This window comes from Lutra lutra, chromosome 10 (assembly GCF_902655055.1).
Source record: "Lutra lutra chromosome 10, mLutLut1.2, whole genome shotgun sequence".
In the NCBI taxonomy this organism is placed as follows: domain Eukaryota; kingdom Metazoa; phylum Chordata; class Mammalia; order Carnivora; family Mustelidae; genus Lutra; species Lutra lutra.
In genome coordinates this window covers 20,662,549-20,690,107 of record NC_062287.1, presented here as the reverse complement: position 1 = coordinate 20,690,107, position 27,559 = coordinate 20,662,549, and the positions used below count along the sequence as shown (strand labels likewise).

The 27,559-nt window shown below is 49.0% G+C and overlaps 1 protein-coding gene across 4 annotated transcripts in view; it reads right to left on the bottom strand.

The window, feature by feature from the left end:
* Positions 1–27,559, bottom strand: part of PKNOX2 (PBX/knotted 1 homeobox 2) — a 271,533-nt gene that overhangs the window by 233,727 nt on the left and 10,247 nt on the right. For 3 of the 4 annotated variants that reach the window (XM_047691811.1, XM_047691815.1, XM_047691816.1), the window contains exon 1: positions 22,199–22,273. The exons of the other annotated variant lie outside the window; for it this stretch is intronic. The gene's annotated coding sequence lies outside the window, so the exon portion shown is untranslated. Of the gene's footprint in view, positions 1–22,198; positions 22,274–27,559 lie in introns of those variants that run through there. 4 annotated transcript variants of the gene reach the window in all.

The following is a 27,559-nucleotide window of genomic DNA, read 5'->3' as shown; positions in this document are numbered from 1 at the left end:
TCTAATCCCCAATGTGATGGTAGTAGGAGGCAGGGCCTTTGGGAGGTGGTTAGGTCACAAAGGTGGAGCCCTCGTGAATGGGATTAGTGCCCTTATAAAAGAGACCTCAAAGAGCTCCCTCACCTTTTTTGCTATGTGAGATTCTAGCATGAAGTTGACCACCTGTGGACCAGAATATTGTCCCTCAAAAGACACCAAATCTCCCTGCACCTTGATCTTGGACTTCCCAGCCTCCAGAACTGTAAGAAATAAATTTATGCTGTTTATAAGCTACCCAGTCTATAGTAATTTGTACAATAGCCCAAACAGACTAAGATATTCTCCTTTAGGAGAAATCTATTTGTTGGCTAATAAAGGAGATAGTTGTCTCCATCTTCATCCGACCCAGGCCTCTAGGAGTAGCCCATCATCCAAAGGGTGGTAGACAGTTAATATCATAGGTAATGATGAAAGGCTTAAAGCTTTCTCCCTAAGATCAGGAATAAGATAAGATGCCCACTTTTACCACTGTTATTCAGCATTGACTGGAAGTTCTTGTCAAAGAAATTACCCAAGAGAAAGAAATAAAAGGTATTCAAATTAGAAGGAAGAAGTAAAATAATTTCTACTTATAGATGTCATGACCCTATATATTGAAAATCCCAAAGAATCCACAAGAAAGCTACTAGAACTAATATACAAATTCAGTGAAGTTGTAGGGTACATGATCGCATGCAAATATCAGTTGTGTTTCCATACACCAACAATGAACAATCTGAAAAGGACACTAAGAAATAGCATATAAAAGAATAAAATGTTTAGGAATATATATAATCAAAAAGGTGAGAAACTTTTACACTGAAAACTGAAAAGTGTTGCTGAGAGAAATTAAAGAACACCTAAACAAATGAAAAGACATTCCATGTTCATGGATAGAAAGAATTAATATTGTTAAGAGGTCTATGCCACCCAAAACGAATCCTATGAAAACTCTAACAGCCTTTTCCTTAAATTCATATGAATTTCAAAAGGCTCTGAATATCCAAAAACAATCCTGAAAGAGAGGAGCAACACTGGAAAGCTCATACTTCCCTACTTCAAAATTTACCACAAATCTACAGTAATCAAAACAGTGTGCTACTGGCATAAGGTTTGGCATATAGACCAATGGACTAGAATCAAAAGTCCAGGAACAACCCTGTATGTCTATGGTTAATTGATTTTGACAGAGTCCCAAGTCCATTCAATGGGGAAAGAATAGTATCTTTAACAGATGATGCAGGGAGAACTAGATTTCTACATCCAAAAGAATGAAGATGGACCCCTAGCTCATACCATATACAAAAATGAACTCAAAAGGATCAACAAACTAAATATAAGAGCTAAATCCATAAAGCTCTTCAAAAAAATAGGGATAAAACCTTGGATTTGGCAATGATTCTTAGATATATCCCCAAAACTATAAGTTATAAAAGAAAAATATATAAATTGGACTTCACTGAAATTTTTAAAAATTTGTCCATCCAGGAACATTATCAACAGAGTGAAAAGACAACCTACAGAATGGTAGAAAATATTTGCAAATCATGTGTCTGATAAGGGTTAAATATCCAGAATATGTAAAGAATTCCTAAAACTCAACAACAAAAAGACAAATCAATATAAAAACGAGGAAAGCACCTGAATAGACAGTTCTCTAAGGATATATACAAATGGCCAATAAGCACACAAAAAGTCTTATCATGAGTCATTTGGAAAATGCAAATCAAAACCACAATGAGATACCACCTTATACCTACTAGATAGACTACAAACAAACGAAAACAAAAACAGAAAATAGTGTTTGCAAGGATGTGGAGAAATTGGAACCCTTGTGCTTTGCTGGTAGGAACTTAAAATGGTACGGAATATAGTTTGATAATTCCTCAAAAAGTTAAACATCGAATTACCATATGACCTAGCAATTCACTCCTAGATATATAACCAAAAGAACCGAAAGTAGGGACGCCAACAGATACTTGTATCAATATTTATTGCAGCACTATTCATAGTAGTTGGAAAGTGGAAACAATGCAGGTGTCCTTCACAGAGGAAGAGATAAACAGAATGTGGTATACATATAAAATGGGCTATTATTCGGTCATAAAAAGGAATGAGATTCTTACATATGCTACAATACAGATGAACCCTAAACACATTACGTTAAGTGAAATAGCCAGACAAAATGACTAAATATATTATGATCCCATTTATATGAAATATCTAGAACAGGCAAATTTGTAGAAACAGAAAGCATATTAGAGGTTGCCAGGGGCTGAAGGGAGGCCAGAGTGGGGAGTCATTGCTTAACAGGTAGAAAGTTTCTGTTTGGGGTGATAAAAAAGTTTTAGAGATAGATATGGTGATGATTGTATTATGTTGTGAATGCAATTAATGTCACTGAACTGTATACCTAAAAATGGTTAAAATGGCAAATTTTATCATATATATGATATATTTAATTTCTCATAGAAAATTAAATTGAACCCAAAGAGCCTAACCGAAGGGAAAAAACCCAGATTTCTTACAACCTTGAACTCAGTAGCTAAAAATGCACATAGGCTTTGCAACAGACTCTACTCAGACTGAGGTATGGGGCCATTGGCCACAGAGGACACTGAACAAACTCCAGGAGGGAAGGACCAGGGATGCTGCTTGCTTTCTGCAAGAGTGTTGGAATCAGGTACCCACAAATGGAGTGGGGCTCCCCTAAAATGCAACCATTTAACAACTGTTTATTGAGCACTCACAATGATTAACAGTGAGTGAACTGCCTGGGGAACTTGTATTTGGCCTGTCTTCTGAAGTCTGAGCAGCCATGGCCTGGAGCCCTGGACTCAGCTCAACCATTAGGATGCCTTTCTTTGTGGTTTGTTTTGGGTTTCAAGAGAAGGTGCCGTGTAGATGGAAAAGCATTATACAGGTGTGAGAGATGGTTGGTGTTGCTACCATTACTATGATCACTAGGGATTTATTGGGTCTTCTTGGAAGATGCCAGCCTAGCCAGCCTCCAACTCAAAGCCAACAAAAGCAATAGGTTTCTCTTGAGTGTAGGGGAGAGAGGTTCTGGAGAGAAAGCAGGGAAGAGCAGTCAGCATGGGCAAAGTTCCAGAGGCTCTCTTACTGTACCAGCAGTTTTTCCTCCCTCGGTGCTGGCTGGCTCAGTGCTCTGGGGTCTTTGCTTATTTTCTTCTTATACACATGCCCTTGTTTATGGCTTCCCTCTGTCTGCCTATTCAATCCTACTCAAACTTCAAGGCCCCGCCTATGGGAGACAGGATTTCTTTTCTTTTCTTTTTTTTTTTTTAAGATTTTATTTATTTATTTGACAGAGATCACAAGTAGGCAGAGAGGCAGACAGAGAGAGAGAAGGAAGCAGGCTCCCCGCTGAGCAGAGAGCCTGATTCCGGGCTGGATCCCAGGACCCTGGGATCGTGACCTGAGCTGAAGACAGAGGCTTTAACCCACTGAGCCACCCAGGCGCCCCAGGAGACAGGATTTCTAATGGAAAAAGTTTAGAAGCAGATGGACCTGAGTTCTGACCCAAACTTAATCAGCTGTGTTTCTTGGGACAGTTATCCCCACCCTTTCATGATGTCTCTCCCAATTCCCACGGCCCACTTGATCTCTCCTTCCTCTGAGAGCCCCACTCAGTCATATCTCTCATTTGGTGATGAGTCCTCCTGACCTGTAATATCTCTTGTCATGAACCACTCTTATGTACTGCTATGTAACTCCTCCGAAACTATCGAATTTCCCATGTTTTCATGCTTCTCTCCCCCACTCAAACTGTAAGCTCCTTCATGTAGAGGCCAGATCTTGTCATCTTTTGTCTTCCTCCACGGTGGCTAGCACACCATGGGTGCTAAATAAATTGAAAATATATTTGAGGCAAATGGAGGATCCACAGGCAACAGAGGAAAACCCCACAGGAAACAGAACACATTCAGCTCAAAGTAATAGCCCATTCATACTCTCTGCTCTGGATGAAACTGTTCCCTGCCCATACTGGCACTTAATGAACACTCCATTCACTGAGTGAATGAAATCTGCGGGTGCCCCCTGCTCATCAAGGTCAACTACTGTGGCTAATCAAGAAAATTGTTAATCCTAAGGAAATACCTCTTTTTTGTGAATTTTAGGATGTCTTTGGAAATGGTGTCTATCTTCTTAGTTTCATTTGACCATTAAAAGGAGTCAATGTAAAAAAATTAATTAAAAAAAAAAAGAGTCAATGCCCCATGAGCACAGCTCTCCCTCCATTGAGAGAAAGGAGTAAGCTACAGTGGAAAAGGGTAGCTACCCAGGACTCTAAGCCACAAAGCAGACAACCACTGTCATTAAAGAGACTTGGTACAAGCTGCCTTCATGTACCATGTCCCTTAGAGCTTAAAGAATTCCCTAGCCAATTTGGCTAGGAGGCCTTCTGGGTACTAAGCATCGGTCATATCTCAGATGAGTCACGACCGCCCTGGCCTCCAGGTCTTCATCTGAGAGGAGTCCATATTAGACTAGAGGCTCCCCAATATCCTCCTGCAAGTTTTATTGATTTCAATGAGCCTTCCTACTTTCCAGAAAAATCAAATGAGTCAGGGAAAAGGGAAGAGACACATTAAAAGTGCCCTGGAGTCGAGCCACCAGCCCAGCCTCAAGGGCAGGAACAACAGCAGGTCACCTGTGGCCATCTCACTCCCCACAAAACCCTCCAACGGTCCTTTAGAGGCCAGGACACTGCCGAGGAGCAGGCCGAGTACATCTGATTTGGAAAAGCTGGGGAGGACCAGCCCAGCCCAGCCTCTTGTAAGGGAAGCTCCTTCTTACCATCTCATCCCCAACACTGGGAATAAAAGTAAAGTCTCAGAAAGCTTAGCCTGTTATACCTATCACATGCCTCTGCTCCGTGCATTAGGCCATTTGAGTCCCAACACAGCACCATAATACAGGCATTAAAGTCCCAACTTTTACAAACAAGGACACTGAGATTTGGCCAAAGTCAAGCTGATAGTACCCAGCAGATGTGGGATTTGAATTCTGGTCTGTCTGACGCCAAAGCCTTTACCTTTCAACCAAGCCCTGCCTTGATTTCTGTCTGTCACTGAGAGATTCAGAAGCCAAATTGAGGGAGCAATGGGGCAGAATTTAGTGGGCATGGGAGCCTCAGCTGTACCCACCCTCTCCCTCCCAAGTGACTCATAGGGTGACCAAATTCCCCGGGTTGCCCAGGACCAAAGGGCTTCTCTGGAAGACAGACTTTTACGCTACAATTGTCCTGGGAAACCTGAGATGGTTGGTCATCTATAACGAAGGCTCCCTTAGGCTCTGTGATTCCAAAGAAAGCAAATACATTTTCAGAATGCAAACGTAAGTGAGAGATAGTATCAACGACTCCTACTCTGAATAGGAGAATAGCTTTAGGCCTGTCCTCCAACGCAGCCCCAAAGGGCCAAGTTATACAGAGAAACCTCTCTTCTCTGTGTCCCAGCTCCAGACTAAGACCAAGACAAACCAGTCTGAGCTGAGTTGGGGCTTGAGGGGAGCGGACCGAAGCAAAGAGGTACTTGGCAACTGAGGCCAACTGGGCTAGATTCTTTTGAGGCACTGCCCCCATCAAATACTCACAACAACCCCCCAGTAGGGGATTACTGGCCCATTTTACAGATAGCCACAATTTTGAAGACCATGTAGAGGATCTTCTCAGAGGTCCCCCAAAACATTTAAGTAGCCTGGATCCTTAGCGTTTTGCTCAGGAAGCTCCTTACCAGGAATCTAGGCAGAATCCCTACAATGCAGGCTCATGGGGAACCGTTTCCATGAGGAGGGTGGTCAGACTGGGCCAGGCTGTCCTCCCAGCCCTCACTGGGCAGCTGGAAGAGGGTCTCACTCATGTCTGTCATCTCCAAGTGTATGCATGCACCGAGGGAGAACGGGACCTGGCCCGTGACAACACCTTCACCAGGCACGAAGACAGAAGACAGGGCCAAGCCTCTCTCCAGCCATCCAAACACACCTCTTCTAAATCAGGCAGCACCTCCTCCAGGAAGCCATAGTCGTCAAGGACTACTGCAGCCTGCCGTGAAGCTTCCTTCCCTGACCTCACTCCTACCTCTTCATGATGGGTCTTGCATTCTTGTCTTGAGCTATTATTTAACTTGATGAATAAGAGGATGAGCACTGAGGGTGCCTGGGTAGCTCAGTGGGTTAACCCTCTGCCTCCAGCTCAGGTTGTGATCCCAGGGTCCTGGGATCGAGCCCTGCATTGGGCTCTCTACTCAGTGGGGAGCCTATTTCTCTCTCTCTCTCTGCCTGCCTCTCCATCTACTTGTGATCTCTGCCTGTCAAATAAATAAATAAAATCTAAAAAAAAAAAAAAAAAAAAAGAGGATGAGCACTGGTGAGAGGCTGCCTGGGTTCAAATCCTGGCCTGCCCATGTACTAACTGGGTAACTCGAAACAGGTGACTTAACCTCTCTGCGCCTCAGATTACTCAAGTGTATGATGCAGGCATCCACCTCAAAGAGTGTTTTGAGAGTTAAATGAGTTATAAGGCATCAAGTGTTTAGAACAATGCCTGGTATGTAGTCACCGCTCAATGAGTGTTTGCTATTATGGTTATTTTAATATTAATATTGATGTTAATAAGTTATTGTCACCCTGGCTGGACTAGAATTTTCTGGAATGCAGGACCAGAAACTGATACTTCTTTGCACTATTCCCCATGTGAGGCAGACTTCCACCAAGTAAGAGCTGTATAATCATTTCCTGTGGATTGAACTTCACAGGAAACTGACAGTTTCTTCATGTTACTTCCTAGAATTAGGGAGAGAAATATGTCTGCCTGTCAGTGGCCAAAGACCACCTTTACCAACACCCCCAAGGATGGCCCCAAAGTGCCTCACAGTGAGACAAGTAGCAGCTCATCTTGGAATGAGGCCCCCAGGAAGAGAATTCGAGGAAGCCAGAGCCCTCTGGACATGCCATTCCCTGAAAGTTGGGGACCCGCAGAGCAAACCTCTCCTCCCCCAGGAGCTATGTTATGCAGAAAAGCCAAAACCCTGTAGAAAGATCCTGAATACGAGGGGCCTCAGTTCCCATCCTAGTTCTATGCTATGTGACCCTTCATAAGCCCCTTTACCTCTCTGGGCTTCTGTTTCATCAGAGGTTAAATGAGACAGTTGTTCAAAAACCAGTTCCTTCCAATTCTGACATCCCATGTCTCCATTTCAGAGTAAGGGAAAAAGCATTCTTGTATCAACCTACCAACTCATTTCACAAGCAATCAGCTCTCCTCATTTAGTCATTCCTTCCACAAACATTGACTGAGCTTTCATTATATGCAAATGGACTTATGGATTATAGGAGTGGGAAAAAAGAGACAAAATCTGATCTATACTGGAGAAAAATAAAAGAGAGTGGGGAAGCCAAGGATAGGAGAAATGGAATTTCATTTTAGTTAGGGTCCTCAGGAAGGACCTCCCTTGAGAAGATGACATTGGAGTGGAAACCTGGAGAAACCATGGGAGTAAGCCAGGCAGTTATGTGGGGAAAAAGTGCTCCAGACTGAGGAAGCAGCAAGTGCAAATGCCCTGAGGTAGCAGCATGTCTGACTTTTCCAGTCACCACAGGGAGGTCTGGGGTCAGTGTGGCTACAGGAGAGGGGTGAGGCACACAGCACAGGAGTTGAGTCAGGGAGGCAGAGATTTAGCATGGTAAGGACTTTGGCTTTTATTCAATTATGAATCCAAATCATTGAAACTTTATCAGAAATGAATTTGACACTGTTCATTTATATGGTGAAAGCCAAGGACGTTGTCCATTTGTTCATTTTTACCTCCCTCCTCTCCACTGTGGACCTGTAATCTACTTATAATTTGACTTTTATTACTTTCATTTGAGGCAGAGAAACTGAGGCCTGAAGATAATCTGTTTCTCTCTCCAGGCCTATAGCCAGACTTGAGCTGGTCTCTATTCCAGAATCTCGGATTGGGTTCTCCCACCTCTCCCCAAGCTGCAGCCTGATCCAGAGTCAGACTCTGTCCTCTTATTCCCTTTCAAACCCTCCCAAAGTTCCACTTGCCATTTCTCAACCCCTCCTCTCCCTGGGGCCTTTATACTTAACTGCTTCCCCCACCTGGGGCACTCTTCCCTCATGCCTTTCTTCAGAGATGCCCCGCTGTCCCTGCAGGCCCCAGCTCAAACATCACTTCTCAGACAGACTCTTCCCTACTCTCTAAATAAACCTTTCCTGCTAAATGCTCTCAGGGTTTCATGTTCTTCCCCCTCAAAGATCTTATTACACTTGTATTCTCATGTTTATTTGTATGATTTATTTTTTTTTTCAAGGCCTCTCTACTCCAACTGTAAACTCTATCAACATCGAGGCTATTTCTGATTTTGCTCAGCTTTCTATTCTAGACACCAAAACAGTGCCCGGCACACACGTGAGGCATCCAGTTAATCTTGAAGAGTAACTGAATGTCCCGGGCCTGCGGTTGATTAAGCACCCTGGGGGCTGAAGTGGGACATGCTCAGGGCTCTTCAGAGGGCCCTGGGGTGTGGCCGGAGCCCTAAGCTGCGTGGGATGGGCCTGGGCTGGAAGAGGTAGGACCTGAGGCCACACGGGTTATCGGGTTATCGCATTTCCTTATCCCCACCACTGCTAGGCTGGAGGATTACTCTTCTGTTGATGGCTAAGAGAACTCAGGTGCAGAGAGGAAGTGAGTGTCTGGAAGTGTGTCTGTAGTCACACCTCGTCTTTCCGATTCCAAGCTCTATGCTCTTTCTGCTCTGCCCCAAATGCCCTGAGTTGGGCAGTTTTGGATTCAGCTCTGCTGCTAAATTTCTGTGTGACCCTAGGCAAGTGTCTGCCCCTCTCTGAGTTTCAGTTCTCCCTGTATAACATGCAGAGGCTGGAATAGACAGACGTCTTTTCCAGTTCTGAGATTTCATGACTTAAGATTTTATGCTTCTAATTTCATAGAATTGAAACAGTGGGTACTTAGAGTACTTAGCTCAATGCCAAGCACATAGCAGACACTTCATAAATGTTCATTTCTTCCCCCCTTCTTTCCTTTACCTGTGCCTCCAATTCCCTGTTTCATGGACTCTGCTTCACGGGCCTCCTTGAGATCACCTATGCGGTCCTGGTTCTTCCCAGAGACCCAGAGCACTGCCTCCCCTGCCTTCAGGGAAACCAAGCCAGGCTCTGACTTTGACATCTCCTCAGATGGCCATTCTAGCTGTGCTCCCCTGAGAGGCCCATGGTCTTCCTGCGCCCCACTCCCTCCTGCTTCCTAAAAGGGCTACTTCGGTCTCCTCGATGTCCAGCACTATGGGGGAGAGAGAAGGAAGTGACAGGAAAGGAACTCACACACACTGAGTACCTTCTAGATGCCAGGCACTAGACAAGGCTCTCTGCTGTGTGGTCTCATCTAATCCCCTGCAAAGAGCCATTGTTCCCCCATTTCACAAAAGGAAAGAAACTAAGTCTCAAAGAGGTTAGGTAATTGCCCAAGATCATAGATCCAGCAAGTAGCAAAAGCTGGGCTGAAACTCTTACCTGTGTGACTCTGAAGGAAATCCCTTTGCCAGCCCCAGGGTATGACTAAATCTCACCCAAGGAGCCACTCAGCACCATCAGCTACACCCTTGAAAGCCTCTTTCCTTTTTGTATTTATGTAACTGGATTTATGGCCCTAGCAACTTAAGTCCATTCATCTCTCCGGCCACACCCTCCTCCCTCTCCTCTCCACCCCCTCTTCCCAAAGTACCAGACTGTAAAATTGTCACAAACTGTCCCCAGTGCTTCTGAAAGGATGACAGGCCTTTACCAATGCACCAAGGAAACAATGTCAAGAAGTTGACTCCATCCCCTGTAAAGAAAGGGGGTCAGATCTTCCAATAAGTACCAACTCCCCAGCTGGTGCTGAGAAAGAAGGATGAGACTCTCCTCCCCAGCTCACAGCTGCTATCCATGAGGACTTTCCAGAAATCAGACTCGGGTAAGCCATCCATGTGAACATCACCAGGTACCCCCGGATACTATCAAGACCCTAGCCAGGGCTTCAGGAAGAATAGGGAAGGGATGCCTGTTGTTTTCTAAAGGCTTCTCCTGAAAGCTATGCCCTTAAGGAGCATGATGGTGGGTCGGGGGCTACAGGGTGTGTGGGAATGGCATCCCCTCCACTCTGTGACGCAGCCTGGATGGGAAACTCAGATGGGAGCAAAACTCCCCAGTGGGATTTTTCTGGTGCCCACTGTCTTCCTCTCACCTTGTTCTGCCCTTGCCAGGGACAGAAAATGAGCCCCTAGGGATGGAGGGCTTAGCTAACTCTTCGCTTAGAGAGGACCTTATCTGAGAGATGAAACACAGGGTTGCCCTCCTAGACCCCCAGCATAGGTTACACTCCCTGTTTATGCTCTTGTGCCTTTCCAGACTTCTCTGTGGCTCATATCATGGTTTCAGTAATTGCCTACAGAACTCCAATGCCCCCCGCCCCCGCCACGGGCTGGTCTAATTCACAGTCATATCCGTAGGACTTCTGCAGGCTCTAGGCACATAGAAGGTGCTCAATAAAAAAAAATCTATCAGATGAAGACCTGGTTTGGGCTGATGGGACCCGGCAGAGGCCAACCCCCACACCAGGCCCTAGATGGCCCCTGAGCTGGGTTAGATGAGGAAGCCCAAGTGAGAACAAAGACACACAGTAAGCATGGAATTCAGGTTCAGCAACTCTCTGCCAGACTCTGGAAACCACCAAGAGGGAACGGTTCATGCCTTGGCCATGGGTAGTGTGGCAAGCCATCCTGCCCACTTTTGATTACTTAAAACACGGCTGTCATCACTCTATGAGTGGATCTGAGAGGGGGTGTGTATTGGCGTGAATGCTTCGCTCTAAACTAATAAAAAACATAGAATCTTTGCCAACCAATTTTCTCCCCCACATATTACATGTGAGGCTCTGTGTGGGCGCTTTCATTTATGTTTATGAAACAGGCACAACACATCCACATGCATTAACTCATTTGGTCCTTTCCACAGCCCTATCAGGATGCATTATCACCACCACTTAGCTGATGAGGAAAGTGAGGCCAGCTTTTAAGGTCACACAGTAAACATGGCCGAGTCAAGGCTCAAACCCAGCTTTTGGCTTGTTCCATCCACACTGTCCTGCCTCAGACACCCTTCCTGCCACACCACAAGAGCACTACCCATGACCTACCTGGCCGGGCTAGAGCCCTAGATCTCACACTGAACTACACATGCACTGGAGCAGGGCCTGTGGGGGGTAGGAGGGAGATGGAGAAAGCAAGCGGCCAGGAATCCAGAAACTACTCTGGAAACATGCAACTCCCTAGAGCAGGCAGCACGCTGGGCTAGGAAGATTTCCCATCCAGAGTGACACTGAGCCAGCCCTGTGACCCTGAGCAGAGCCTCTCTCTTAACCTGCCCTGAGGCTTGCTTTCTTTCTCAGGTCCATGGTGATGACTAGATTAAGAGGTGAGAGATCCCAGCACGTGGTGAAGGAGCCCCCAGTCTGTGGCTTTGCACAGCTACCCCAAAATCATGGGATTCAGGAAAAATTCTTCTTCTTCCATGATCTACAAGCTAGCTGTGGCAACCCACATCCCTCCTCTACAGAAGAGTCCGGTTCTGCCATGCTCAGGCAGGGATGCCCACACCACCATTCTGTGCAGAAGAATGCCAAGGAAGTTCCCTTCCTCCTTGCCAGCAGCTAATGGCACTCCCCAGAGTACCGCCTGGGAGTGAAGTTCTCCTTCCATTTCCCCTTCCAGAGCCAATGGAGATGACTTTGAAAAGTATTCCAGGAGACCAGATGTCCAGCTGGAAAGCAGCCTTCCTAGCAATTTGGAAGTCAGCAGGAGGTAGCCGTCCCCACTCATTGTCACTAAGAGGCCCTGATGTATTGGGGTACCTTACCAACGAGAGCTGTGCCAGTGCAAGGAACAAGTCACTTTCCCTGGGAACAGTCTCCAGGGATGGCTGGGGGAATCCCATCCAGCTCCTTGGCTTTCCTCCAGATCAAACACAAGTGAGGAGTGCCCCAGGGGACTACTGCCCCACTGTGAGTCTGGCTCTCTCCTCCCAGAGCTGGGAGAGGGCATAGTGGGAGAGGGGCTCCCCACATGGCAGCAGGGCAAGACCGCCACTTAAACACAGGCCATGGGAGAGCAGCACACTTGAGCTTCCATATTACTGGGCTCTCCTGCTTGATTTCTGTCCCTGTGGTCTCCCTGTAGACAGAAGAACTCAGAAGGCCTGCCAGCAGGAGCTCTTCCAGCCTCCACAACCAAACTGGTGAGGCCCAACAGCTGTTCCATATACTCCTTTTCATTCCCCTCACCCAGAGTTAGACAGGCCCTACCAATAATGGGCTAAATGTCCCTTGATGTCCCACTACCTTCTCCAGACACATGGTGCCCAGGGGTCTGGACCACACATTTAGCATTTAGAACCCATAGGGTCATAAATAGTAGACCCAGAAGGGGCTTTAAAAACCATCTCATGTAACTTCCTCATTGTATAAAATGAGAGGCTAAGAACCAAAGATATTAAGAGACATGTCAAAGGTCACACAGCTTATCTCCAGCCTGACATGAATTTGTCTGGGCTCTGTAGTAAGATGGTATAGCTCCTGGAGAAAAAGGCCTGGATTCCAATGCAGCATGCTACATTCATTAAACAGTGGGCTCAGCTCATGCTTGCTGATGGACAGATGAATCATCATGGAGGGCTCAGCAGTGAGAACAAGCACCTGTCACCACGGGGCCCTGCACATACCCAGGAGCCTCTCTGGGCCTCTCTGGGCCTCTCGCCTGGAACTGGAACCACAATCCACACAGAGTATGGCCTCACTTGAGAAAGGGCAAGAACAATCCTGTACCCCCAAGGCTTAACACGGACCTGGGTACAGAGTATCACTCAGTGACAATGGGCTGTCAGAGCGAAAACAGATGAACCTCTGGGGGTGGGGCTCCCTCCCCGCCTTCTACCACAGACCCACACTGCTACCCCTGATTCCACACGTAAACAGAGTTAGCAAGCCCTACTACCAATGGGCTCAATGTCCCTTGGTGTCTGTCAGGATTGCAAGTCAGAGGACCACAGTGTGAGCCTCCATTCTCATCACCCCAGGCTCCCGGGAGGCTTACAACTTGGGCTGCCTTGCATTCTGACACCCGTACCCACTGCCATTACTATACCCCCAACCTCTAAATCTACCCCCACCCCCTGTGCTGGCCAGCCCAGCCCTGCCTGTAAGTGAAGGCTTGTAGAAGTAAAAATACAGATCATCTTCTAGGTGTTGGTTTCCATAACAGCTGGTAGCTCTTCCCAGAGTTGGCCAAACAAAGATACAGGTAACAAAGAAGATGGGTTCTGCTGGTTCCTTTAAAGAGATTCTCAGGAGAGGAATAAGTGGAGCTTGGGCCCAAGCAGCTCTCAGAGCTCGGCAAGGTGCTTGCTTTGTCTCCAAGAGCCTAAAGAATGGAGCATTGTTTTGTAAAAGTTAGACCTGGACCACCCTATTTAATGTGAAGGTGGAGATATCCACTGTCCCTTCCTGGACCCCACCCCCGTAGCTACTCTCTGAGCCCCAGCTCCTCTCACCTGTCAAATGATATAACAACGCCCATTCCAGCTGCTTCTTGAGGTTGAGAGGATTAAATGAGAGTGCGTCCGGGGAAGGGCTTTATTAGGAAAGAAAATTAATGCGTGCCATGAGCTTACCATGTGCCTAGCACTTTTAGATACTCTATTCCAGAGTTTTCACAGCACTCCTATGTGCTTTGTATTATTATTTTCCTAACCATATCTCCAAGAAAACAGAGGCTCAGAGAGCTTAAGTGAGGTTCCCAAAGACACAAAGCTTAGCAGTAGTAGATCCAGGGTGAGAACCCAGAATCTGACTCCAAAGCTTGTGTTCCTTCTCCCAACACCACACTATCTCCACAAAAGAAGTTAAGTGTTGCCCTTGATGAAGAGGCCAGTGAGTCTTCAGATGGAAAGTCTGCCCTCATGGAGCCCACTGCTATTGCTAGGACCCATCCATTTGCCCAGGAAGGCCATCAGGCAAGTCAAAGCCAATGCCCTCTCCTGTCTTGAGACCCAACAAAACAAGGGCAACTCAGGGCCCAAGCCCTCCCAGTGTGTGCCTTTGCTGCCCAGTGGTGGCTTGGTGGTGGTAGTGGTGGTTTCAATGACTGCGTAATCACGAAGCAATCGGGTTGGGAGGAAACAGAGATTCATGGAACTTTGGGCTGAAGGGGACCTGTGAGAGCAAAGTCAAGTTCCTCATTGGATAAGTGAGGAAACTGACACCCAGAGGTCAGCCACTTGTTGAAAGTCACACAGCCAGGCAGGGGCCAGATCTAGAGCAGAATCCACCATCCTCCAACTCCCAAGTTCAAATTGTTATTCTCGCCACCATCCCAACCACTCTGATGTGGGTCAGCTTCACAGACCCTGAGAGGCACAAGTGTGGACTTATAATCTCTGCTCTCTTAGTTTAGGAAAAGCAGGGATGGGCAAGAGAGTTCTGTTGTAGTCAGGAATGGAATTAGTCGGTTTGCTTCATGCAGAGTCATTAACCTAAGTTCTACGCATTGAGAAGCCAACGGGAGATATCCCTCAGTCTCCAACCCAGGGAAGCCTAGGTGGTATCCAGGAGGCAGTGGTGGCCCACTTGACCCCCTGATGTGCTAGGGAGGGGCTGACCTCCTCACTCTAGTTTAGGTTGGCCCCCAGCAATCCCTATGAGCCCTGCAGGGTCTCGAGTTCCACCCCTCCCCCTCCAGCCCTGCTGGCCAGAGCTCACCCCCACCCCTGCACTGACCCTGCTGAGAGCTCTCCGCCACGCACTCAGCAGCACCCCATCCCACTTGTGCTTCCTTTGCTCCAACAGCTGATTCGTGCCCATTTTCGCGGCGCCTCCGCGCATCCCTGTGTCACCTCTTGGGTGTTTCTAGGTTGAGTGTGTCCACCCGCAAACTGCCCATTGCCTGAGGACAGAGTCTGTGTGTCTACTTCCACCATGGCCCTGGCGGGGGTCAGCATGCAGCGGGCAGCAGCAGGCCACAGTGTGACTGGCTGTCCAACAGCTGTTGATGGTGCCAGGGACCCGTGAAAGGCCCCAGGCCATGTACCCGGGGAAGTTGGGTAAGCCACCAACTGGATCCCCTGCCCAAAATAACATGGGGGAGGGAGAGGAGCCTGACTGAGTCTCTGCTGTATGCCAGACACTTTACAAATGCTCTCTCCGCAATTCTTTGAGCTTTATACTTTTATTTCTCCCTTTACGGGTGGAAAAGCTAGATCAAAAATGTTAAGTAACATGTCTAAATTCTTTCAATTAGAAACTAAGAGAGCTAGGTTCTCAGGACAGTTTTATCTGAGGCTAAGCCCATACTTGGCACTCTTTCCACAGCCGGCAAGCTCCTGGAAGACAGGGACTTTGTGGCTACATGCTTTTGTCCTGTTTGGTGTTGTGGCTTGTAGTCTCAATGTCTAGAACTGTACCAGGCTTATATACAGGAGACATGCTATAACTATTTGCTGGACCAAGGAACAAAGGAATGAATGAAGACCATGCTGTCTCTCCTTGGCAGGACAGGAAAAGGGCTTGTGAAGTCAGGTTCCTAGGCTTTATTTCCAGGAATCTTGGGCAATGATTTGTTTCTTCTCTCCAACCAGAAAAGTACCCAAAGAACCCAAAGTTCCTCCAAAGGCCACGTGGAGAAGGGGTGGGTTTATTAGAACTAGGATAGGACTGGGAGGGAGGTTATGAGCTGAACACAAAAGACTAGATCCTAATGAGGTGGGGGAATTTAAAAGTGTTCTCAGTGCTCTGTGACCCGCTGATTCTGAGGCCGCTTGGGCGGAAATGACCTCTGCCAACCCTGGGGGCTCCCTCATCCCCCACTGGATTACCCCCACTGCCTTGCCTGAGCTGTACTGAAATTGGCCACATTCCTATTAAGCAGAGAAACTAGCAGTACCACCACCCACTCAAGCCCCATCCGAACCCTCAAAAGATCCTGCTCCGGGCCCCAGGGCCAGCTGCTTTTCTCCACATTCCAGCCAAAAATAATATGAGAACGAAGCTGTTTGGTGGAGACTTAATCTAATCTTCATTGCTTCAGTTTTAAAATATCCTGCCTGGTTTAGGGTTTCTTGTTACACACAGGGATGTGTTTTTAGTGAGATAGGTCTTAGCAGAAAGGGCCTTCTTGTAATTAGAAACCCAGTCAGGCAGGGCCTGCGGTGAGGCATCCAAACCAAACAGCAGATCCCCCTGAAGACAGCACGTTTGCAGTGGCGAGCTCTTCCTGAGCTGCCCGAGGGCTTGCTCCTCCCTTACTCCTGGGGGATCTGGAAGGAGCGAAAGCTCCAGCTCTGGGAGAAGGACTTCCAACTCGTGCGCTTTTCCTTAGCGAAACTGTTGCTCCCTCTACTTCCACCCTGCGTCTTCCTGCTCTCACCCCCAATCAGAACGGAGACGATGGTGTTGCTCAAGACCACTGGAGGAGGATGTGTGGAGGAAAAAATTGCCCCAAGACGTCCCCACGGACGAGGGAGAATTAAAGGCAGGCATTCCACTGGAGCCACGTCTCCAGTATCAAGGCTAGCATTGAAATATCAGGCATGAGAAGAGGAGGAGACTCCAAGTGAGGATACACTTTTGTGTAAGTGCTGGGTGTAACTTCTTGGGCTTTCTGGCCCAGAATCTGCTTTGATCTGCCAGCATGGAGACTGCTAAGTGAGGTTCAAGCTGCGGCTAGCTCCGGACCAGCGCCCATCCCCCCAGCCTGACCAGATGTCACACACCAGTCCAAGCTCAGGCCTCTTCTTTCCGCTGGCACAAAGGGAAGGGGCTGGATGTCCAATAAGTCAGATTCTGTGTTTTATCGGATGCTTGGAAGCTCTTTCAGGTAGCACCACCGGGGAGAAGCCCTGCTCGTTCCCCCAACTTAACTGTCCCTCCTGATGAAGTGCAGGTGGGCTTGGGGATTGCAATGGGATTTTCAAATTCTAGGATGTAAAGAAAGGCGGGCGATCGGCCCTTTCGCCCTCAGTCTCAGAACTCCTGAGAGTTTTGGGGAAAGGCTCTGGATCAGGCAGGGAAGGAAAACACAGGGAAGAATGTGACTGCTGCTCAGAAGCCTCTCTTCCTTTCCTTTATGATTTAGAGCACACCCACGGTGGGAGTCAGGGAATCATTCAGATTCGCCCCTCCTGGCCTAACAAGGGATTCCTGTGATACATTCCACTTTACAGATGAAGAAACCGTGATCCAGAAGCTAGGTGACCCGCCACAGGAGTCATGCAGCCAGACAGTAACAAAGCAGAAAACCGCCACCCCCCCCCCCCAATTTCGGCTTAAACACTAGCTCAGCATGCTGACCTGCCAACCTTGATTATCTCCTTCCTCCCTTTCCCACCAGGTATTAGATTTAATTAAATTAGCAGATCCCCATCGCAACAAGCCTGGCCATGCAGCCTGGCCAGAACCCAGCCAGGGCAGCTACTCCCTCTGAATTCTGCTTCTCAATATAATTCAATCTTCAAGAAGTCACAGATCGCATGTGAAGTGTTTTTATACAAAGCATGGTGTGTTGGCTAGAACCAAGGCTGCCGGTGGCTCACGATGATTTCATTTTCCGTATAACTTCCTCTACTTTTCCTCCGTGGCATTGCTTCGCCCTCTCCGTACTCCGATCTGCATCTCGTGTGATCCAGACACTTGGCTCCGCGCGCAATTGCATCACACATTTATATATATCCGGCAGCGTCGCAGTCCTTGTGCCACACAGCATCAGAAAAAGGAAAACTTATAACAGCATTTCTCACCTTCCCCGAACTAATTTAGAAAATGTGCTTTAAATTAAATAAATCAGGAACAAAAGTCTGAAATTGGAGATAGAATTTCGGGGGCGGGGCACTAAATAAATAGCAAGGAAATCTTGCAACATGTTGGAATCCTATAAATTTTATAGGTTGTTTCTTTAATAAAAACAAATTCAATTGCTAACAACACAGTATTATTAAGCCGCTAACGTTTAAAAATCTAATTTGGCCTGCTCTGCGGCTGTTTATGTCGCATTCTCCCAGGGTAAGGAAGTCAGGTTGATGGGTTTGGTTTGGTTTCTAAACCAGGCTAATGGAGCCCCCTTTAAAACCCAGCCTTTTGCTTTCTAGGCATGCCTTGGTCCCTAATGAGTTACAGTCCCAGGTTGAAGATGGACATGGCAGACAGAAATTTAACACACACTCTGGTGCACCCATAAACATCAAGGCCAAGGGAGAGAAGGTATGTTTCCAGTTAAGTTAAAACTCCATGAATTCAGGATTCTCCACTCACAAGACAGTAATTCTCCTTATTTCATCACTAACTTACTTCAAATGTGTTTATACAATTTATTGCTACTGAACTTCCAGGCAACTGGTGTAGAGTTAATGAAACCCAGCTTGGAGAAGCTTTGAGCTTTGAACAACTAACCACAGTTTAAATGGTTATGACATGCGGTCAAAGCCACAGCCCAGCCCCACTGCAGTTTCTGTGTTAGGACCTAGTCAAAAACCTTGTCCTCTCACCTTTTGTGCCAAAGAGATTGAAAAAGGGGAAAGCGCTGAAAAATAGCCTTCCATGTTTCTTCTCAAGGTTCCCAGCCTTTCTCCCTGACATCTGTCTTACTAAATGCAAGGCAAAGCCCCTCCCCCCTAGCCACAAGTAAATATTTTAGTTGCAGCTTGAATTGGCAGCCAGTTGAAATCCTGAAATCCAGTTGGAGTTTAATTGAACAGGGTCAGGCCTACATAAAGCTGTGCTGAGACAGGGTGTAAGGGGCACTTAAAGTCAGACTCAGTGGAAGTCCAAAAGGCAGTATCAGACGGCACAGGTGACCCTGGACTGGGAAAGAAGTAAACTCCTCTTTCTGAATTACTCGGACATTGATTTTTTATTACTTCTCATTGTCACATGGCGTCCTCCCCCAAGCTCTGTCCATGTGGGAACTCCAGGAGCCTCCTTCTTTTTAAACAGACCCATTTTGGAAGAGTAAAGGGGAGGTACTGGCCTTGCCACCACCGCACATAAAAGCCCCTTTTGAAAGCAGCACTTTCATTAACTTAAAGCAATCTACAGACTTAAAAGCATGGCGCAGTAAACTCTCAGAAAGGATCATAAAACAGCCAGTCTCAAGTTGGGTACCCTTCAGTGCAATTTGCACGAGGCCTTTTACTGTGAGCGGTGGCTGGGCCCATCTCCCTCCAGTAACCCCCTGCCCCTTATTCTGTGCAGCTTCTCTTTCTCTGGGCTTTCATGCCTTTCACGCTCACAAAGGGGAGGCGGTGACTGGGGAGTCTCCGTGGGGTCATGGCTCCCTCCCGCCCTCCCGCTCCCGGCGGGAGAGCTCACGAATGCCGAGCCTGCAAAAAAATAGCCTTGGAGCTCCACCGCCCGCTGGGCAGTATCGAGGCCCTGGGCCCCGGCGGCCACTCGTGGGTCTAGCGTCTTCTGAGTCCCGGAAGCGCCGACTGGCTGCCTGAGCGAGGGGTGCGAGGGGTGCGAGGGGTGCGGAAGGCTGGGACCGTGGGCTCACGATTGCAAAAAGGAAATTTCAAATCTTCCTCTCGAACAGACACTTCCACACTTCGCTTCCCTAGTTGGCCAGAGGGATAGCCTCCCTCCCCGGTCGGGACTTCTCTCCCACCAGCCGAGCTAGGCCTGAGCCATGAGGATAGAGTGTGGTTGCGGTGTGCAGCTCCAGTGGGAGACCACGAGTCCAGGGACAGGAGGCGCCCTTCCCTCTCTCTAAGGCTGTGAGGCCTCTGGAAGGCCGGAATGACAGGGTGGAGAGAGGGTTAGGGGCTAGGGCTTTGCGTAATATATCGTGTGTTTGAACACCATCATTTCCTCAGCTTTGGAGAAGGGAGGGTCGCCTAGATCTGCCTAAAATGTGAAGCTTTTGGCTTCCACCAGTTGGAGAGCACTCGAAATCCGAAAAGTCAACACGCTAGAGAAGTCCCGAGACAAGTGGGGGTGAGGGCAGAAGACCCAGAGCGCCCCCGTCTCCCAGGCTGAGCACACAGGCCGCCTGGCTTGTGGGCTCCCGGCCCCACCGCCGGCGATAGAAGCACAGGCAGCGCCTGCGGGTCTAGAGCCGGCGGCTCCGACCAGGACGCTGGAGTTCGAGCCCGCCCTGCCCGCGGCCGCAGCCCGGACTCCCCGGGCGCGATGCGGCACCGCGCAGCTAGCGCCCCCTGAGCAGGCCTCGGTCCCTGCGGGCCATCCGTACCCGCCCGCCGCGCTGTGCCCGCAGCCCCCGAAGTGGCTTTCAGAGCCCGCAGAACCACCAAGGTCGGTCCTCGGATCCACTCCGAGTCCTGCGAGGCTGCCCTGTCGATTTGTCCGCTTCCTGGAATCTTTCTCCTAGCACCGGGTCCTGCGCGCCTCAAGTCCTCTGCTCCAGATCCACTTTCGGGGAGAAGCAGCAGAAATTCGGGGCTTGCCTGCCATGGCCCGGATCAACTACTCTCATCGCCTGCCTAGATGTTTTTCCGCCCACGGAGCATGGGGACCCGCTCGCGCGACCCTCCCCAAATTTCAATAACCTCAATCCCAATAAAAAGCCGCGATCCCGTGGCAAAATACTAAAACCATCACCCGTTCCGCCGAGTCCAGCTTCAGATGTAACCCCAGGCCCCCAGCTCCTACCTCCAGCCCCCTGCTCTGGCCAGGGGTGTAGATCCGATCCCTAAGCTACTCAGCAGCCCTTCAGTCCCGCTTCTGAAAACAGCCTGAATCCTACAACCCAAACTCTAGCGCGGCCCTAAAGCCCAGCCCTAATTCAGGGCCGCTGCACTACCACCAGCAAACCTCCCCCCCACCCCGCCCCACTGCCATTCCTAGCCCGTGTCCCCACCGCTCAAGAACCCTGGGCTCTCTCGCCCAGAGCCCCCGGAAAAGACCTCCCGCTTCGCTCGTTTCTTCCTCGGGTTCGGGAGTCAGGAGAGCCCCGCTCGCCCAACCCGAAAGAAACGCAAACTTTGCGCGGCAGACTCGGGACTCTGCCCCATCCCCCCAGCTCACGGCTCTTGGGCGCTTTCCGTCCCCCCTTTTACGAACTCGTGTCCTTGTTCTCGGGCCAGGAGGGCTCCCGATTCCCAAACCTCGCCTTGGGCCCCTACGCCTCCCCGACCTCGCCAAAGACTCCCAACAGTCCGCGGAAAGCCAGTTACTCTACAAATCGCTCCTCCCGGGGCGAGGGTCTCTGAGCGTGGCCCCTGGGAGCCGGGTTGCCCTAACCCAGAGCTTGAGTTCCGCTGTCCCCACCGATCCGCCTGCAAAATCCCACTCGCCCTGGCTCCCTAGGCCGGGCGGGACGCGGCCGCGGCTCCTCCGTTCGGGTCACCCGGCCTGAGGCTGGGGCTGCCCCTGCTCGCAGCCGCCCATAAGGCAGCTCCAGGCCGGTGGCGCCAAGCAAGCGCCCGCCCAAAGGGCGCCCGAAGCCGGGAGCAGGCGAACGTAGAGCCGGCCCGCGGTTCCCAGTCTCGCCCGCGGAGCGCCCAGCCCCGAGCCTTCTGCAGCCGGGCTCCGGCCCGCGCGCCTGTCCCTACTCTCGGGCCCCCCGGCGCTCGCGGCGCACCGCTCCCCGCCCGCCCGCTACGGTGTCTCGGGCCCGCGGCCGTCCGAGTACGCAGCCCCGCTCCTCGCACCCGCGGACAATGCGCGCCCGGCCACGGGCCCGAGCCGGGCGAGGCGGCGGCGGCGGCGGCGGCGGCGGGGCTGCGCGCGGGCCGGGCCGGGGCTCTGGCGGGCCGCGCGGCTCCGGCCGCCTCCTTCCCCGGCCTCGGCGCCACTCGCGCTGCTTCGCTCCGCGCTCTCCCGGCGCTTCCCCAGCTTCTCTCTGCACGCTCCCGCCGTCCCTCTCTGCTCCCTGCCTCCCTCCTCCCTGCTGCCTCCCTCTCTCTCCTCCCTGCTGCCTCCCTCTCTCCCTCTCTCCTCCTTGCCCTGTCGCAATGAATAATACTCTGGCTTGGGAACTGGAATAAAACACACGCGCTCTGAGGCAGCCGCCCGCAGCAGCAGCAGCCGCCGCCGCCGCCGCCGCGCCGCCGCCGCCTGCAAAAGCGTCTCTGACATGGAAATGAATGACAGCTTACCTGATGCCAATCTTCATCAGACTGACACCGGCGTGACAACACAGCCTATACTTCCCAGCACTGCTCGGGACGTCAGCGGCACAGGGACCCGCCCCCCGGAGCCCCCCCCCCCCTTCACACACCTCCCCTCGCCCCACTCCCCCTCTCTCCCCACCCCCCTCGCCCCCACCCACTCCCGGCCCGGCGCTTCCAAGTCGGAGCCGCAGCTGGAGTGTCTCCCTCTACTGGAGGCTTTTCTGAGACGTCGACGCGGGCCCGCTCCTGCTGGCGGGAGGCAGAACGGCGCTGGAGAGGAAGCGGCGGACGGCGAGCTCTCCGCGGACCGAGGGACGCGGCGGACCCACTCGGAACTGGGGACACCCACACAACCCCCACGCCACGTCCTCTCGGCACACCACCGAGGCCGACCGGCACCACCTCCTGGGCTCGGGGGATGGCGAGGAGGGGAAATCCCGTGCACCCCGAGAGAAATCCCCCGAAATCATGAAACTTAAAGCTGGCGAGGAATCCTTCCCTCCACCACCACTCCTTCTCCCCCCCACCCCCACCCCATTCCTGCCTGATGGCCTCATTTTTATGATTGCATTTGAATAATTCTCATTACCCTGGCCCCAGAAAAGGTGCTCAGATGACACTCTGGTTAGTTATTCCTATTCTCAAGAGCTTTTTCTGCTGTGGGCTTCCTGGGGCGTTTGGCTCACCGAGGGGGAGACTGTAATGGGGTGGGGCAGCAGGGGAGATAAAAGGGTGTAGAGGCTTTGTCAGTAAATCACCTCTTTGCAAATGCCTGGCAAGCCTATTCTAAGCCACTGCTATTTTCATTTTTAAAAGTCCTAGAGTTCTGGGGGTCGGTGGTGTAATATAAAGGGAGCGACCAGCGGGGCTGTTTCAGCCTGGGCCTGCTAGGGTGGCTTCCTTCTACTTCAGGGAGGAAATTCACACCGGTGCCCTCTAAGAAGACCAGTGCAAGCTTGCACGGTCATACATGTGCTTTCTTTCATCCCCAAAACATTACAGTCCTACTAAGTGCCAGGCGTAGGCACCCAGCCACCTACAGATGCAGGCTTGCTTGCTTCCACAACTTAGCACATGGCCCTCAGCATAAAGGGAAAAGAAAACCTCTTCCCCCTTGACATTAGCTCCTTGCTCCCCATAGAGGAGCTGGTTAAGCCACAGTCAGACAGCGATTGATCCTCTGACCCCAGAGCAGGCAGGGGGCCTGGATAAAGCCTAGACAAAGACACTGATGTGAGCAAGGAAAGCAGAAAGTGAAACCCAAGCAGGCCAGGTTTTCAGTAAAGAATCTGACCCAAGAAGTTGAAGGCTGCCCCTTCCCTCTTTGCAGGCCTCTGGGTCGCTCTTCATCTGGCTCCATCCCGAGCACAGATGAGAGCTAGTAGCATTCCATGGCTCCGAGGAGGCAGCTGAGACCTTTTCTGCATCCTATTCCAGATACACTAGGTGCTCTTTGTCCAGATCTCCCCAGTCCCCCCCAAAATTCAACCTCCAAAGTTGCTTGTGGAAGAAAGTCTTCACTGAGAGCCCCCTTTATAGATGGAGTTGAATGCTCTCACCTTCACGTGGAACCTCCAAAGACTTCACTAGGTGGATTTATGTCACCCCAGCCTCTGATCTGTGGTCAGAGACTCTGGCTGCTGACAGCATAATCGCTATTATATATTATACATTGTATAATAATATAATAATAATGAATGCACTTGCCCTTTTTATGTAGTACAGAAGCAGCCAGATTCTCCAACCCAGAGGCTGGAGGTCAGGCTGCCATAAACTCTCAGAGGGAAGCCCTCTTCGGATGCAGGAGGGGGAGGGGAGATCCATTTGCCCCTGCCCAAGACCCCTGGAGGGAAGGTTTTTTCTCTTTCTCAGGGCTCCTAGTGAGTTGCTGTAACCTGCAGAGTCAGAGGGGAGAATCGGGCTGAATGCAAATACTTAACCCCATCAGAGAGGTGTCAGTGAGCCATAAATAGGACTGCAGGCAACAGCCATGCATCACTGAGTCACACTTGTCACACCCCTCATTTCCTGAAATCTAGTTCTGTGCCCAACTCTTTCTTGATACAGGAGATCCATTGCCATGAGCTGTTAATTTTTGGAGTCTTTTAAAATACCATGATTCCTACTAATGCCCTTTTGATGCCTTAAACTGTACATTGCAATTTAAAATAAATGTATCTTGCTTTAACTACATTTGTAATTTGCAAAAGCTTAAAAAATGATTACCTAAAAGTAACCATCCTTCCCATAATCACTCAAAGCAAATGGCCGTCCTGCACGCACTGGAAATTCAGCTGTGTGCCCAAGGTAAGGATAAAGAACAGAAGCAAAGAAATTCAAATTACAGTTCCTGTCCTCAAGGAGCTTTCTTTCTAGCTGAAGAAGGCAAAACACCATTACATAAAACATTAAATGGTAATAATACAAGAATCCAACAGACGACCCGGGCTAGTGAATACTTACTGAACACGTGACTGAACAACACGTCAAATTCCAAGAGTTCCATATCTAAATGTTGGCTCTGTCAGCGAGTCGCGAAGGGACAGAGTGGAAATTAAGTCTATAGAATGCACTTCACATACTCTACAGTCTTTCCCCCATCATCCTTCTGAGGATGAAGAGGATGGAGAGGGGCACACATGTCATGTAAGTCACCAGCACATCAACATTGTGACCAAACAGGAGTTCCTCCGAAACCCCGTCATCACTCTTAAATGTTGGCGTCCCAACAGCTTGGTTCTGGGCCCTTTTCTCACTCTGTCCACAAATGATTTGTTTTTAGGATAAGCAATTCACACCAGCCCAGATTGTCCCCTCTGACCTGCGGACATCTACAGTCAATGGCCTGAGTCCTGTCATTATCAGCCTGTGAATAAAATTTAAACTTGTCTGTATTAGTCTGCTCAGGCCACCATAACAAAGTTCCACAGGACAGATGGCCCGAACAACAGACGTTTATTTTCTCACCATTCTGGAGACTGGAAGTCCAAGGTCAAGGTGCTGCAAGGACTGGTTCCTGGTGAGACTTCTCTTCCTGGCTTGCAATGGCACCTTCTTGGTGTGTCCTTATATGGCCAGAGGGAGAGAGCAATTTCTGATGTCTTTCTCTTCTTTTAAGTGCACCATTCCTACTGGATTCGGGACCCCCTCTTCAATTAACTTTCATTACCTCCTTAAAGCCCCTATCTCCAAATATAGTCACGGTGGGAGTTAGAGCTTCAACATGTGAATCTTGGCCTGATTGGGTGGTGCGGGGGCAGGGGTACACAACTCAGTTCCAACCAGTTCCCTCTATTCTCAGGTTAATTATTTTTGGTGAATCTTGATTGTGAGTTTTTTGAGGATGGGAATAATACCTATTTCATCTTAGAATCCTTAGAACCTCGATCTAGTGCTTAGTCACAAAAATATTAAAAAGATACCTGTAAGTCAAATTGAATGGGACTTATTTCTCCATCACTGCCGCAGCCCAGTTGAGTGACTTATCACCAGTCACCTGGAATATGAATATTTTGATGATTCCCTAATTGGGTCTAATGCTACCAATATCCCCAGTACTTCCTATACTCTATCACCAGAGTGTTCTTCCTAAAACAAAGGTTGGATCACAACTTGGTATCCCCTCAAGAAACCATCGTCTATAAGATTTAGCCTAAAATGTTTATTGGACCTCATAATTAAAAGAAGGGACTTGAATGCCACATTCTTTTTTTAAAGATTTTTTTAAAATTTTATTTATTTGACAGACAGAGATCACAAGTAGGCAGAGAGGCAGGCAGAGAGAAAGGGGGAAACAGGCTCCCCACTAAGCAGAGAGCCCAATGTGGGGCTCAATCCCAGGACCCTGAGATCATGACCTGAGCTGAAGGCAGAAGCTTTAACCCACTGAGCCACCTAGGCGCCCCAAATGCCACATTCTTTAGCATAGCATTCAAGTTCCACCTCCTTATCTGGCCCTGATCTACCTTCCAGGCTTATCTGTATCCCTTCCTTCACCTCCCCATCATCACCTTCAGTGGATCCCAGTGTTAGCCCATGGACTTCCTGCATGAGAACCTTTATGGATTCCTGGTTTCAAATTCTTGGAGAAAGTTGATCTGGATAAGGGCCTAGGAATCTGTTTTAAAAGCTGCTGTATGAGGAGAATGAGAAGACAAGCAGCAAAATGGGAAAAAATATTTACAAAAGACACATCTGATAAAGGCCTGTTATCCAAAAAAATATAAAGAACTCATAAAATTCAACATTAAGTAAATGAACAACCCAATTTTAAAATGGGCAAAAGATCTGAACAGACAACTCACCAAAGAAGATACAGAGACAGCAAGTAAGCACATAAAACAATTCTCAGCATCATTTGTCATTAGGGAACTGCAGAATAAAAGAATAAAGTATCACTAATGCCTATTAGAATGGCCAAAGCCCAAAACACCAACAACACCAAATGTTGGTGAGAACGTGGAGCAGGAGGAACTCTCATTCATTGCTGGTGGGAATACAAAATGATAGAGCTACTTTGGAAGACACTGCAGCAGTTTCTTACAAAACATAACATACTCTTACCGTATGATCCAGCAATTGTACTCCTTGGTATTTACCCAAATGAATTTAAAACTTACGCCCCCACAAGAACCTGCACACAGATGTTTCCAGCAGCTTTATTCATAATTACCAGATCTTGCAAGCAACCAAAATGTCCTTCAGTAGGTGAGTGGATAACTAAACTATGGTATGTCCAGATAACGGAGAATTATTCAGCACTAAAAAGTAATGAGCTACCAAGCCAGAAGAAGACATGGTGGAACCTTAAATGCATATCACTCGGTGAAAGAAGTCAATCTGAAAAGGCTGTCTAATGTATGATTCCAACTATGTGACATTCCATAAAAAGCAAAACTACAGAGACGTAAAAGGATCAGGGGTCGCCGGGGTTGTGGGGCAGGGGAGGGGTGAAAAGGCAGAGCACAGAAGGTTTTTAGGGCAGCGAAGTACACTAGGATACCATAATGGTGGATACATGTCCGCATGCATTTGTCCAAATCCACAGGACGTACAGCACCAAGACTGAATCTTCATGTAAATTATGGGCTATGGGTAATGATGCATGGATATAAGTTAGTTCTTTATAACAAATATTCCACACTGGTAGGGGATGTTGATACTGGGGGAGGCTATGCATGGTACAAGGAAGAGGGGGACAGGAAGTACGTGGGAAATCTCTGTCCTTTCTGCTCATTTTGCTGTGAACCAAAAATTGCCCTGAAAATATAAAGTTTATCAATTAAAAAGAAGAAAGCCCCACTGTAATGGAGAGCTCTGGACACTTCCATTCCAGCTAGCCCTGGT